The sequence below is a fragment of the Pseudonaja textilis genome, chromosome 5 (genome assembly GCF_049901715.1).
Source record: "Pseudonaja textilis isolate UNSWEBS1 chromosome 5, rPseTex1.2, whole genome shotgun sequence".
NCBI lineage: Eukaryota > Metazoa > Chordata > Lepidosauria > Squamata > Elapidae > Pseudonaja > Pseudonaja textilis.
Window position 1 is genome coordinate 38,911,088 of NC_141994.1, and position 12,929 is coordinate 38,924,016.

Consider the following 12,929-nt stretch of genomic DNA (forward strand, 5'->3'; position numbering starts at 1 on the left):
CATATAAGCTGAATAAGTGACAAGATCAAATGAATGAAAACAAAATTGTTGATGTCCTTGAATAGGAAATTTAAGGCCACACATGATTTTGGAGAAAGCATTTATAATCAGTAAAAGAATATGCTCACAGGTGATTTCATACCTGTTTCCATACCTGCAGAGATGTCTTGGGAGTAGTAATCTTGTACCTTGACAAATGCTTGGCAATGGAAATATCTCAAAAGCTGCACATATCAAACCTTTACTAGAAAATGGGTTTCAAAAATAGAGCTTTCCTTTACATTAGTTCTATTTGACATTATTTCCATGGTTTTATTTGATTGGCCATTATGTAGATATGGAATGTAAAAAGTCCACAAAGATTACTAGCTGAAAGCTCAGCATGGCTCTCAGATTGTATTATTTCATATATCTGTAGCTCAACAAAGTAATTTCTGCAGAGATTGCTTGAAATAACAATATGACACAATTTTCTATTACTTTATCTGGAAGATTTTTTTTTCTGCTCATGCAGACCTCATAAAAATGAAGTAAAATTACTATATTCCTTTTCATACTTTTCTCATTTTACATAGAAGTATGCCAAGGATGCAGAGTCTCACCCTTTGTTTAGACTTTTGATCAAATATATTTCTCAATAAATAGGAGACAGAACAGGAAAAGAAGGGGAAGGGAGGGGAGGGGAGGGAAAGGGTGTGCAATATGTGAAAATTGTGTATCTTACAATCAGTGGAAGAAACAATGAGGTTTTTCAAATTTTTGAATTTACATAAAAACAAACCTGAAAATAAGTTACATTCATTCAACTAATTATATACCCAGATTCATGATTAGTTATTGTGGAAAAAGAATATGCATATTATCAGCATGATGCAATTTAAATTATTCACCAGAGCATACTTAAGATAATATACTTTTCATGCAATAGATACAAATCTTTATTGCCTTAAAAGAAATAATTGCTATGATAGTTGCTAAATATTGAGGAAAGTGCAATAAAATTAACAAAGTATTTTAATCTTTATGTACAATAGTACTGCTGCACAGTTTTAACTCTTCTTCTTATGTTTGGAAGTGTTAAGACTTGTGACTATGGGTTAAAATAATGCTTTTTGGAATTTAGGATGTTTTTACTTAATTTAGTTATTTATAGTTATATAAATAAAGCATAGAGGGAGACCAGCAACATTATCATTATGGCAGATAATATATGTGCCAAAATAAATTATAATTTTGTTTCATCCAGTGTTCCATATACTTCTTCTGTATCTACATATTTCTTCCACACCTATATAAAAAACATCAGTCATCTGCTGTGAGTTATAATTTAAACTGGAGCATCAATTTTGCATTCTTCAAGAGAGATGACCTGCTTAATTAAACCAGCTTCATAAAGATATGCAAATAGTATAAACAAAGAAAATTACAGTTTGAAATTCTTCTACACAGAACAAGACAAATATTTCTTCTATTGCTATCTATTAAAGTTATATAAATAATTGGACACAACATTTATTTGAAATTAATTCATGTGTACTTAATTTTCAGGCTCAACTGGATTGGGATAATGGAATGGGGGAATATGTAGAATTAAAGAGCCCATGGAGACTATTGTTTTGCACTTCACTTTGCTTCAGGTTTTAATACAATTTTTAAAAATCAATATATTTCTCTAGATCTCTTCTTCCAATATCTCTGGATGCTATACTTGCTATAATTATTACTTGACTTTTCATACTTTCATATAATTTTAACTCCTCAAGCAATTTAGAATGTTAATAATAGTGTTCATTTTGTATTAGAGCTAAGATAATATTTGTTTTTATATGAATCTTACAGTGTATAATTTTGACATGTTGAACATGCAAACATTTTGATTTGATATTTGACCATGTGTGTATGCATGTAGATGAAACCTAAATAATCTGTTGCAGGTATGTTCTTAGAGAATTGCTTTCAGGTATATGCATTGCTTGGTGTTAATTTCTAATTAAGGATAACACTTTCCTTTTTAAAAATATATTTATTTAAAATGGAATTTACATTTAAATTATTTTTTCCAGTGTTCTATTGATTTGGATATATGCATATTAAATGTTGCCTATCTCATATTTAAAATAAGCTCATAGTTTACTGGTATTTTATTTATTATTTATTCATTGACTTAGTTTTATTCTTTTTTTTATGGTGTCCTTCAGAGCCTACAGTCATTGTTTCCACTTAAACAAAAAAAAATGATACAACTTTTTAGCTTTATTGTGTGAGAGCTATTCAGCTATTCAGTTCAGTTACATTATTTGTCACACAATATTTTATATTATTTATTTATTGTATTTATTAATCAAATGTATATGATCAATCATCTCACAGAAAGTGACTGGGCAGTATACAACAACCCAATAAGACAGTGAATAAATAAAACAATAATTACCTAAAACCATTACATAATAATTATTAAAAGAACATTAAAACTATAAAAGCAGAACTCAAACAGGGAAAGAGAATAATAAATGGAGGGATGTTAATAATGTGTTATTTCATCTCCTGAATTTTCAAAGGTCCTTCAAGACTTGGTTTCTGGCATAACCAAGTCTTGAAGGATCTTTGAAAGTTCAGGAGTGATGAGATTGACTTCCTCTCTGGAAAGATAAGATTCTACAATGCAGGCACCACAGCAGAAAAGCCACAACACACACACACACACACCTTATATTCCTTATATGCCTGAATGCATACACATCACCAAATGCAATTTCCTAAACAATGGAATCTGTAACATACCCATTTTATTGGATTTGGTGGGACAGGCAATAAAATCAGGAAATAACCTAGTCCCACTCTATGTAAGATCAACACCAGCACCTTCAATTGGACCCAGAAATCAAATGGTAACCAATGCAGCTCATGTAGCAGAGGTGTGGGATGCACCCTACATAAATGCATATAACTATATTGATATGTATACACTGCTGCATTTTGCACTAGCTGAGATTTCTGGATATTCTTCAGAGGTATATTGCAATAGTCCAATTGGGAAGTGACCAAAGCATGAGTGACTGTAACTAAGGTCTAAAACTAAGAAGAGATTTTAATCAAGGTGTCCGCCAATTCCCACAGAACTGTAATTATATAAATGGAATGAAGAGAATAGTCACCACAAATAGACAGCAATGTGTCCTTTTAACTTGTTGTTTTTCTAGTTTTATGACTAGAGAAAGCACCTGCTTGCTTAGGAAAAGAACTTTTTTATGAATGATTTAGCTCTGCAACCTATAGAGGTTGCAAAGTAGAAATAAACCTGCCACAAGGACTTTTCCCTCACTTATAGTGAAGCCAGTGTACATGCACAAGGTAGAAATGTTATATAGAAAGTGGATGTGTATGCATTTAATTTTGGATTTAAATTGGACTAGCAGCACTCTTTTTCTATTTCTGGAATTAGTGTTTCCAGTCACTGAACCATTTATCTTTCTGGACTAAATATGCACCAGAAATTTTGTGGACACTTAATTTTTGAAATGGCAAATGTATCTTTCAGGCTGTAAGCTTTATTTCAGAAACATGATTACTCTCTCTCTCTCTCATTCAGTCATTCATTTTTTATATTCTAAAAAAGGCTGAGGTCAACAATTCACTGCTAGAATGTTATTTGTCACAGATGCCAACAAATGCCCCAAGTTCTTAAGCCACAGAGTTGGGGAGAGGTTTTGAAAAGTAATCCTGCTAAAAGGAAGGGCATAGGAGGAGGAAGGCACTATGACTTTAAAACAACTGGGAAACTTCTCTTATGTTATTGATGAAACTAGAAGTAAAGCATGAAATAATGATTGGTGGCATTAAAAATAAACAGACTGATCAACATAAAAAACTACATTCTAGACTACAAACTAAATAGATTTTTCTTTTTCCTGTTGTTTTTAATAGCTTAGACATTATTGAAATTTATTTATTTCTGCAATGAACTATTTGGGTTGATTAAAAATGAATATTACTAATGTTTCATTGCTTTCCCAGTCTTAAATAAAAAAACCAGAAATGATTATGTAAAAGACATGCTGGTGATTGAATATTTGAATTTAAGATTGTGAATTGTTTCTGATATTCTGGAAGGTTGAATATATTCTGAAAATTCACTTATGTGAACTATTATGACAATAATAATAATTTATTAAATTTATGTGCTACCCTACTCCAAGCAAGTCCATCTTTCTCTAATACTGCTATTTCAGGTGTCTTAGTGAATCCAGGTTAAAGAAAATGGGATGAGATATAGAATGAAGTGTTTAGTTGTATTTTAAGAAGCAGTGATAAAATGTCAATGTTGACTACTTTTTTCAGGATGAAAGTGAAAATTTCTTATATTTTTTCTTCCTTTTTCCGTTATTTAATATTGTTGTATTCCCTTATATTTATATTTTATTTTTATTTTTTTTATTTTGGGTGTGTGTATGTATTTCCTGTCTTCTGGTACTTGTGTACTACTGTGATGTTTCACCAATTGGCCAGTATCTGCCTGTCTGTCTGGATCTGGAAATCCCACAAGATCTTAGCCCTTGTATTCTCCATGATCTTCACTGGAACCTCCCACCTGGACTCGGGATGGTATATAGCCCATTCATTGTGCAGATGTTCCTATGCACAATATCAGCCAATTTGTTCTGCCATTCAGAATATGCTCTTTCTGTCAGCATCTTACAACATGACACCATATGTTGGACTGTCTCCCTCAGATCTTGTCAGTAGAACTAGAGATAGAGGTAGAGGTAAAGATAATGTAGATGTGTAGAGAGATATTGTGATATATACATGTACATTTTATTTCTGTATTGGATTTTTGTATTATTCTTTAATATAATCCTTAGAAAATTATTGAAAAAGGCTCTATTCTTGACCCCGAGAGGAAAGAAAATGGTCTGTTTAGTTCCTCAGCAATTTTTAGGTGCTTCATCTGCCATTAGCAGGCTTTTTGTTCATTTATTCACATTATGCCCAAAACAAATTTCTCAAAAGTTTTCTTCTGAGAAAGAGATTTGTGTTTCATTTTTTTTCTATATTGTTTTCAAAATGTTTTAAAACTGCTTTCATAATTTTTCTGCTGAAGTATTAATTGTTCAGTTTTGTAACATATTTCTTCATAACTCTATAGGCTCCCTGGCATCTCTTTTTCTTGACCAGCTTGGAACATTATGAAGAAATACACAAAGTTTTCATAATTATGTTTTCTATTGCAATTTTCTTGAAACATTGAAAGATGAAAATAAAATGTCGCTAGAGAGATGATCATTCTCAGATTTATAAGACTGTTTTACATACATACTTCAACCATTATATAAATACAACAACTCCAAATTGCATCCCTGACAAATTTGCTAATGCTAGTTACTTTTTACATCAATTAAATATTCTTTTAATGTTAAATTAGTCTATGCATAACTATACTGATTTATAAACTATATAAACTTTATTTTACCCTAACCTCCCATTAGGTTCATTCCTTTTTAAGAGTTTCAGTGTCAATATTTCCAAATAACTGTAATAATTGACTTCAAAGCCAAGTGGGGGATGGGGGCCTAGCATTGGTTTTCTCCCTAATGAACAGAAATCCATCTAAATCCAAGGGGAAAATCTTAGCATTTTATCACATAGCAATGCTGATTTAATAGCCATAAGATTGCAGACACAATGAATTCTTGGTTTCTTTTTTTTTTCCATCTACAAAATGAAATTTAAAACTGTCTATTTGAAAGATTTTACTTCCTTATCTATTGCATTTTATTATTATATTCCAAAGCAGCATTATGACAAATAATCAGAACTTTTAAGTTTAAAAGCTGGAAAACTGTCTTGCTTGGATTTCATTATTTATACAGGTTTACATGCAATATATCATACACCAAGGAAGAAATTACATTTTCTTATGCTATAATTTAAGTAAAGTCACAATCACTCTTCAATTTATGTTAATACTTAATCTTCATTAGAACAACTTTCATATAAAAATGTAAATTTGATACAATTTAATGCAGACAAATGATTACAATATAAAATATAGCAGCTCATTATTTAAATGTTATTAATCTATGCCACTTTACTTCTGAACTTTTCACTCAAGTAGAAGACAAAAAAGATCAGGTTTGCAAAACTTTCTTTCAAGTATTTGGGGGAAAAAAGGTTATACAATGTTGATGTTCAAAGTCATGAATCTTATGTGTTTAATATAGTAATCAAGAATCCCTTATAATACTAATGTGTGTAGTTCTCATTATAGTAGGGCAGCATAGGAATATTCCAGTAGCAATTTATAATCTGGCAATTGCAAACCTTATTTTGTTCAATTATGCATACAAAGAAGAAATAAAAGTCAAAATTACAGGGTCTCAGAAGAATACCATGGGTGATTTTATCTGGCATACTTTCTTTTCTTGGAGAGGGTGAGAATGGTTCTGACCCCATAAGAATAGTTTATCTTCATGATAGAAAAGGGTAGTGCCAAAGGTAATTGGATTTTGTTTTTCCTTGAAGACATTTTGCTTCTCATCCAAGCTTCCTCAGTTCTAACTGAATGGTGAAGAATGGAAGGATTTATATTCCTTGCAGTCATCTGGTCTTTAGCATCAGCAATGACCAGATGACTGCAAGGAATATAAATCCATCCATCTTCCATCATTCCATCAATTGAAGAAATTTCTTGGATGAGAAGCAAAATGTCTTCAAGTAAAAACAAAGTCCAGTTGCCTTTTGAAAAAACACCTTTGGGACAACCATGACCTGGATGACTGAGAATCTTCATAAACATAAGAAAGAGTACATCTTCCATCATTCCTGGTTAGAGTGATGAATCATGCCTGGTGAGCATTATGCGACCATTGATCTAACATTTGTCAGAGAAAAGTAATTACTAGAAATATTTTTCACATTTGGGCTTTTTTGAGATTCAATATGAATTTTCCATGTCCTTCATCAGTAAGCTTCATATACTTTTTTCATGTTGAATTTGCTTAGCAAAACAAATCAAACTCTATTTTTCTAAGAAAACCAAGATAAAAAAAATCAAACCAAATCAAAAGTCCCATGATCATGTGACTGTCATTTGAACATTAAAAAAAATGGAAAAATGGATTGGAATGGAAGCAGGGATGGGATTCAAATTTTGTAACAACTGGTTCTGTGGGCATGGTTAGGTGGGTGTGGCAAGGTGGGTGTGGCCATGTGACTGGGAGGATGTGGCTTCTTTTTTTTGCAAACCCCCCAATATTTGGCCCATCTAGGCCTTTGCTCCCAGAAGGCTTCCCTGGGGCTCAGAAAGGAATAAAAAAAAGGAAGGAAAAAAACTGAGCATGGGGGCTCGCAGCACTCCCTCTGTGCACTGTTTTGGGGCCTTCTGGGCCTCAGGGAAGCCTCCTGGATGAAGCAGTGAGTAAGCAAGGGGAATCCTGGCACTGCTGATCATAGGCACAGCTGATCATCAAGGGGAGGGAAGAAATGCTTTAAGGAGTGACTGAGTGGGAAAGAATGCAGTCAGCTATGTCGGGCATGTGGGCAATGTTGCACATACATAATAAGGACTGACTGGGTGGGGAGGGGAGGGGAGGGGAGGGCAGAGAGGGTTGGGGTCAGCCAGGGCCATGATTTGCTGATCCTCCAAACTGCGCAGAATCATAACAACCGATTCTATAGAACTGGTCCAAACCAGTAGAATCCCACCTCTGAATGGAAGAATGGATTTGGTTAAATGACATCATTTGCTTTATGATCACAGTGACTTGCTTTATGGTCAGAAAATTGAGTCTGGTCACAGTGCTTCAGCTTATGATCACAATGACTTAGGACTAAAATTTTGAACTCCATTGTGGTCATAAGTCAAGAGCTACAGGTACACATGAAACCTTTAATGGAACACTGAAATCCCAATAAGAGTTAATAAGTTGAAATAAAGAGGACCTCCAAACAATTTTAGTATATTAATTAAAATTCTTTTTTTCTGCTCCTTGATCAGAAACAAAGAAACCCACAAAGGCATTCCATTATTGACAGACAATAATCCCTTTTTGCAAATCATATGTAGTTTTTTCCTTCCAGTATTTATTTTATAGTAATTCTTTTAATGGATGCCCTGGTCTGAAAAGTTCATAATTTTTGATACAGTATTTCATAGACTTAAAGCATTGGCGATAAAGCCAAGAAGAACATATATGTCTTTAACATAATGTGATAAATCCAGTCATTTCACCAACACTGATGTCAGCCCAAATTGCAGTATCAATAGAACTAGACTAAATCATATTCATGTGTTACATTTCCACAGGAACAGGGACATTGTAGCTAATATTTACAAACATTGTCTGAGATATCCCATATACCCCAAACAAAGTTTTTAAGATCATTTTAAGATCAAAGGAATTCATTCTACATTTTTAAATGCAAATTTCCATTATTTATTAGGACAGAATGTTCCTGCTCTTTACTACAGATAAATCTGTATGCACAGTCCTTGAGATATGACCATTGATTTAACAACCATTCAAAGTTATGAGGGTGGTGAAAAAAAGTGACTTAAAACCAGGCCTCACAAGTATGACCATCACAGTATTCCCCACAGTCACACGAACAAAATTCAGGCAATCAGCATACATTTACAAGAGTTGCAGCATCCAGTTAAATAATTTCCATTTTATGATCTTCCCAGATGGTTTCAGCAAGCAAAGTCAAAAGAGGAAGCCAATCATGTTCAATGACTGCATCATTCACTTAATGACCATGATGAATCACTTATTTATAGCAAAAAAAAAGTCATAAAATGTACCTACTGACCATATTATTTAATGACAGAAATTCCAGTCCCAATGGAGATCACAGGTCAATAATTATCTATAACAAATACGGATGTCATCAACTTTCTTAAATTTCATATAAAAAGGAGATACTGGCTAAGTTGCTGCAGATAATTCTTCCAAAAGCTTTAAGTATTCTTAATCTTAAGAACATCATTAAGTGTTTGTGACTAATCACGGTGATGCCAAAATGATGAAATTCTGTCATGTCATCACAACCCAAGCTCCACTTTTTAGTATTGGCATCGTGATGCTACATGCAAGTACAAAAGGGTTTGGATTAGTGTTTATATTACAACTTTACAATATAAATTTCATCCCTTACAATATCCTTTCCTTGTTAATATATTTGTGAGAGCATCAGGCAAACATAATTCAAATGCTCAGTAAGATACCACAGATATTGGGCAAGACTGTAAATAATTTAAATAATCATTTGACTGTATTTGTGGTTTAAAAGTCTCCTGACAAATGGAAAATTTATCTAGTTGGGAAAATATTTCTTATAATTGCAGAATAACAAATGAAGATGCTTTAAATTAGATTGTCCATTTGGTCCAATGTTGACTATGCTGACTGCTCTTCAGAGCTTCAGCAATTTTCTATCACCCGCCAGGAAATGAATTTGGGAACTTTGACTAAAAAAACCAACCTTACTTGAATTCTGACACGTGAGTCCAGAATATATTACGTGTATCTCCTGAATGGGACTGGGAAGCATTTCACATTCAGTCTCCCAAAGGTAATTTTATAAGGCACAGATACACAAGTGTAGACCTTATCTGAAACACTTTAAAGTAGGCGATGGCATAAGAACATAGTCATTAGTACCAAAAAATTGGGAGCGGGTAAGTGGGTTTCTGTTACCTTAATTATGATTGTAACAATGATTGAATAATGAGTAATACTATGTCTATATTCTTAAAAACAACATAAGAAAGATCTTGTTATGAACTTATATTTTGAGTTTTTAAAAGGAAAAAAATCAAGCAAAAACATATGGCATTTTACTTTCTTTGTCATATGTTTTATTGTCACATTACATATGTTAATTCTGCAATCCTATGGCCTTTTACCTAAGAAGCAAGCTTTATGAATCAGTCAAATTTACATACACATACTCATACATAGTACTGCACTGATTTTCTAGTAAAGAATAGAGTTAATGCTTATACTACACTGTATAGTACCAATACAATGGTATAGCACTGTGTGTTGTATTATGACAAACATTTGATGACTTAGTGCTACATAGAATGATTAAATGAGAGAGAAATGTGGTGTAACTGATGAATATCTATTTAGAAGAAATGATGCATATACAGTAGTTCGAAATCTTCTACCAATGCATGGTATCAATTTTTTAGATTGTGCTTAAAACAAATATTTGGAAAATTGGAGCAGAATGGAGATATGTCCACCTGACTTTTTTTCCTATCCTTTTTTCCTAGCCAATTTCAGCTGTTTTCTAGCTATTATATGCCAGAAGCCAATAAATCTTTCTTTTCTTAATTACATGTTTGGTTTTAAATATAAAATATAGACTGGAATAGAATATTCTTTATTGGCCAAGTGTGTTTTGACAAACAAGGAATTTGTCTTGGTGCATAAACTCTCAGTGTATATATAAGCAACAAAGTGATAACATAAATCATAATTATAAGATATAATCATAAATCATAAGATACAACCAACAAAGTGTGATAGTCATACCAATAGGAGTAGATAATAGGAAAGATGAGAAGGCTAACAGTATTACAGCCCTACTACATGGTAAGATATGCTTAGATGTTTAATAGAAAACTCAAACTTTGTGTTCACTCAGTGCTTCCACTCATTTTATTAACGTATTTAAGATAAACATACCATACATGGTTTTCTAATATTTCTGTTGACCTACTAAGGTTGAACATGTGCATAACTTGCACAAGATGACTGTTCCTGGCAATGCAAATGTCATGTCAAAGTATGCATTTAAGAGGCAGGAGAGTGGTGTGCTGAATCAGAAAAACATCAATATTACCTGTTACCTAAAGTTTTTCTTTAAAAAAATATTAGTATAGTATAGATATACACCATTAGTATAGTAGCAACGTGGGCTTCTTTCAAGATTTGATCCAGCATCTCTTTGGTATAATAAAAAATTATCAGGTAGACACAAACTGAAACCAAAAATATCACATCAAGAATAATTTTGAGATGAACCCATTTCAGCTTGAATAAGTTATTATGATTTCCAGCCATTTGTAAGTGGATCATTTTGAACACTAGCTCTCTGACACAGAGGAAAATATAATGTGGATTTGTCACCAGTATACTGGTGACCAACCCAAAGCATGAAAGTCATCACTCACTGGCAATTTTTGACAGTCCAAACTTTCTATCTCATTATCTACCTCCACAACTAGTTTGTCATACACAACCTTGATCCACATAAGCTTCCATCAGGAAGATTAATTTAAATCACAGAGGTACTGATTTATAAGAACATACTGAAACATTCAATGTGTTAGGGAAAGCTTTTTAAGCATAAAACATTTGCCTGTTTATTAAACCCATGGATATTAACTACAGTGGATAGATGCTCATTCTTCAGTCAGACACAAACCTAGTACTTTATATTTCACAGAAAAATTCCCAGGGCAGCCAATAGGAATTTAGAGTAGTACTGTCTGCAGACTTGTTGGTGTGTGTATGTGGGTGTGTATGTTTGCTGACGGTGCACTTGGTGATAGTGTAACAGCTTCAGACCAATAATAAATCATTCAGAGTATTTTAACTGCAACCATGCTGCAATAAAGTGCTATCATCATTCAATTGAAAAAGGGTTATTTACTTAACATTTTCTCTAGTGTATTTGAATCGCCAGCCCTTGGGATTATTTTCTGATATATGGCATAGCTAATGAATGGAAGAGCAACTACTTACCTTCAGGAAGAAGCTGCCTGATAACAATAATCCATTAGGAAACTAGCGACGTCCTCTGATCTATCGCCTGCAAACCAGGGACTTGAGGAGAGTTTCATTCCTTCCAGTCAGTCCCCAGAAGAAAATCAGCATGATTTGAATATCTCTTAAGCTGTGACACTCAGGAGCTCTGGTTACATTCTATTTCCCACAGGACAGCCATCCTATATTCCAGGGTACACACAGAAGTGAAGATAAATGGGAAAAGCTGGAGATAAATTAGGGATGGCTAAGTTAAAATTGTGTCTCTGCTTCTGACTCTCTCATCTGCAGTCTGAAAGTCTATTTTGCTGTGGAAAAGCTAGATGGCAGACTGCCTCAGCAAGTTCTTTGGAAGCTTCAGAGAGAATTTCCAATGAAGATTTCTTCTTTTTGTTCTTCTTTTTTTTTTCCTTTTTCATTATCTAAGCTAATGTGACTGGAAAAATGTCTAGTTTTTCAAAAAGTGCCTCCTGGCATAGAAGTCAGTTCATTGTTGCTTTCTTTCAGTTATATATTTAAAAAACAAAACAAAAAGCATGCCACTGAGATCCATATTTCCATCTGAATGGAACACTCCAACTTTTCAGATAACAAAACAGGGCCTGTTTTGTTCAGTACCTTCAGCACAGACATTTTTCTAATAGCCAGTAAGTGTCTCATGCTGCTGGCTGCCTAATTTTAAATTTTATTTCTCATTATATTTGTACATCTCTCCCATACCATTACAGCAGTCTCTTATATTTAATATAATTTCAAACCTCTTCAGAGTGAATGTATTGTTTTGGGTCTAAATAAAACTCAGACACTAAGACACCTAGCTTTTTATGTCCATTGGAACATTCTAGTCAATTTCGGTGGGATAAATATAGAAAATTGTGAGCAGGGCTTCCTGCCACTTTTAGGTTGAAAAATATATTTCAAAAAGTAGTGTAACCTCAAAGATATACTATTATCAAAAATAATATCCAAAAAGTCCTGCATTTAAACCCTGCATTCAAGTTCATGCTTGCCTGAATGGTGTGGCTCCTCCCATTTTGCATTACAGGTATAACCACGTATGACCACAATTGACTCCAAAATTTCTGTTGCTAAGTGAGACATCTGTTAAGTGACTTTTGCCCCATTTTATGACTTTTCTTACCACGATTC

The 12,929-nt window shown here is 33.3% G+C and overlaps 1 protein-coding gene across 1 annotated transcript in view; it reads right to left on the bottom strand.

The window, feature by feature from the left end:
• The window catches only part of MGAT4C (MGAT4 family member C), a 354,112-nt gene extending 342,026 nt beyond the window's left edge, over positions 1 to 12,086 (bottom strand). The window contains exon 1 of the mRNA XM_087934524.1: positions 11,760 to 12,086. The gene's annotated coding sequence lies outside the window, so the exon portion shown is untranslated. The remainder of the gene's footprint in view (positions 1 to 11,759) is intronic.
• Between the last annotated feature and the right edge of the window lie 843 nt (positions 12,087 to 12,929).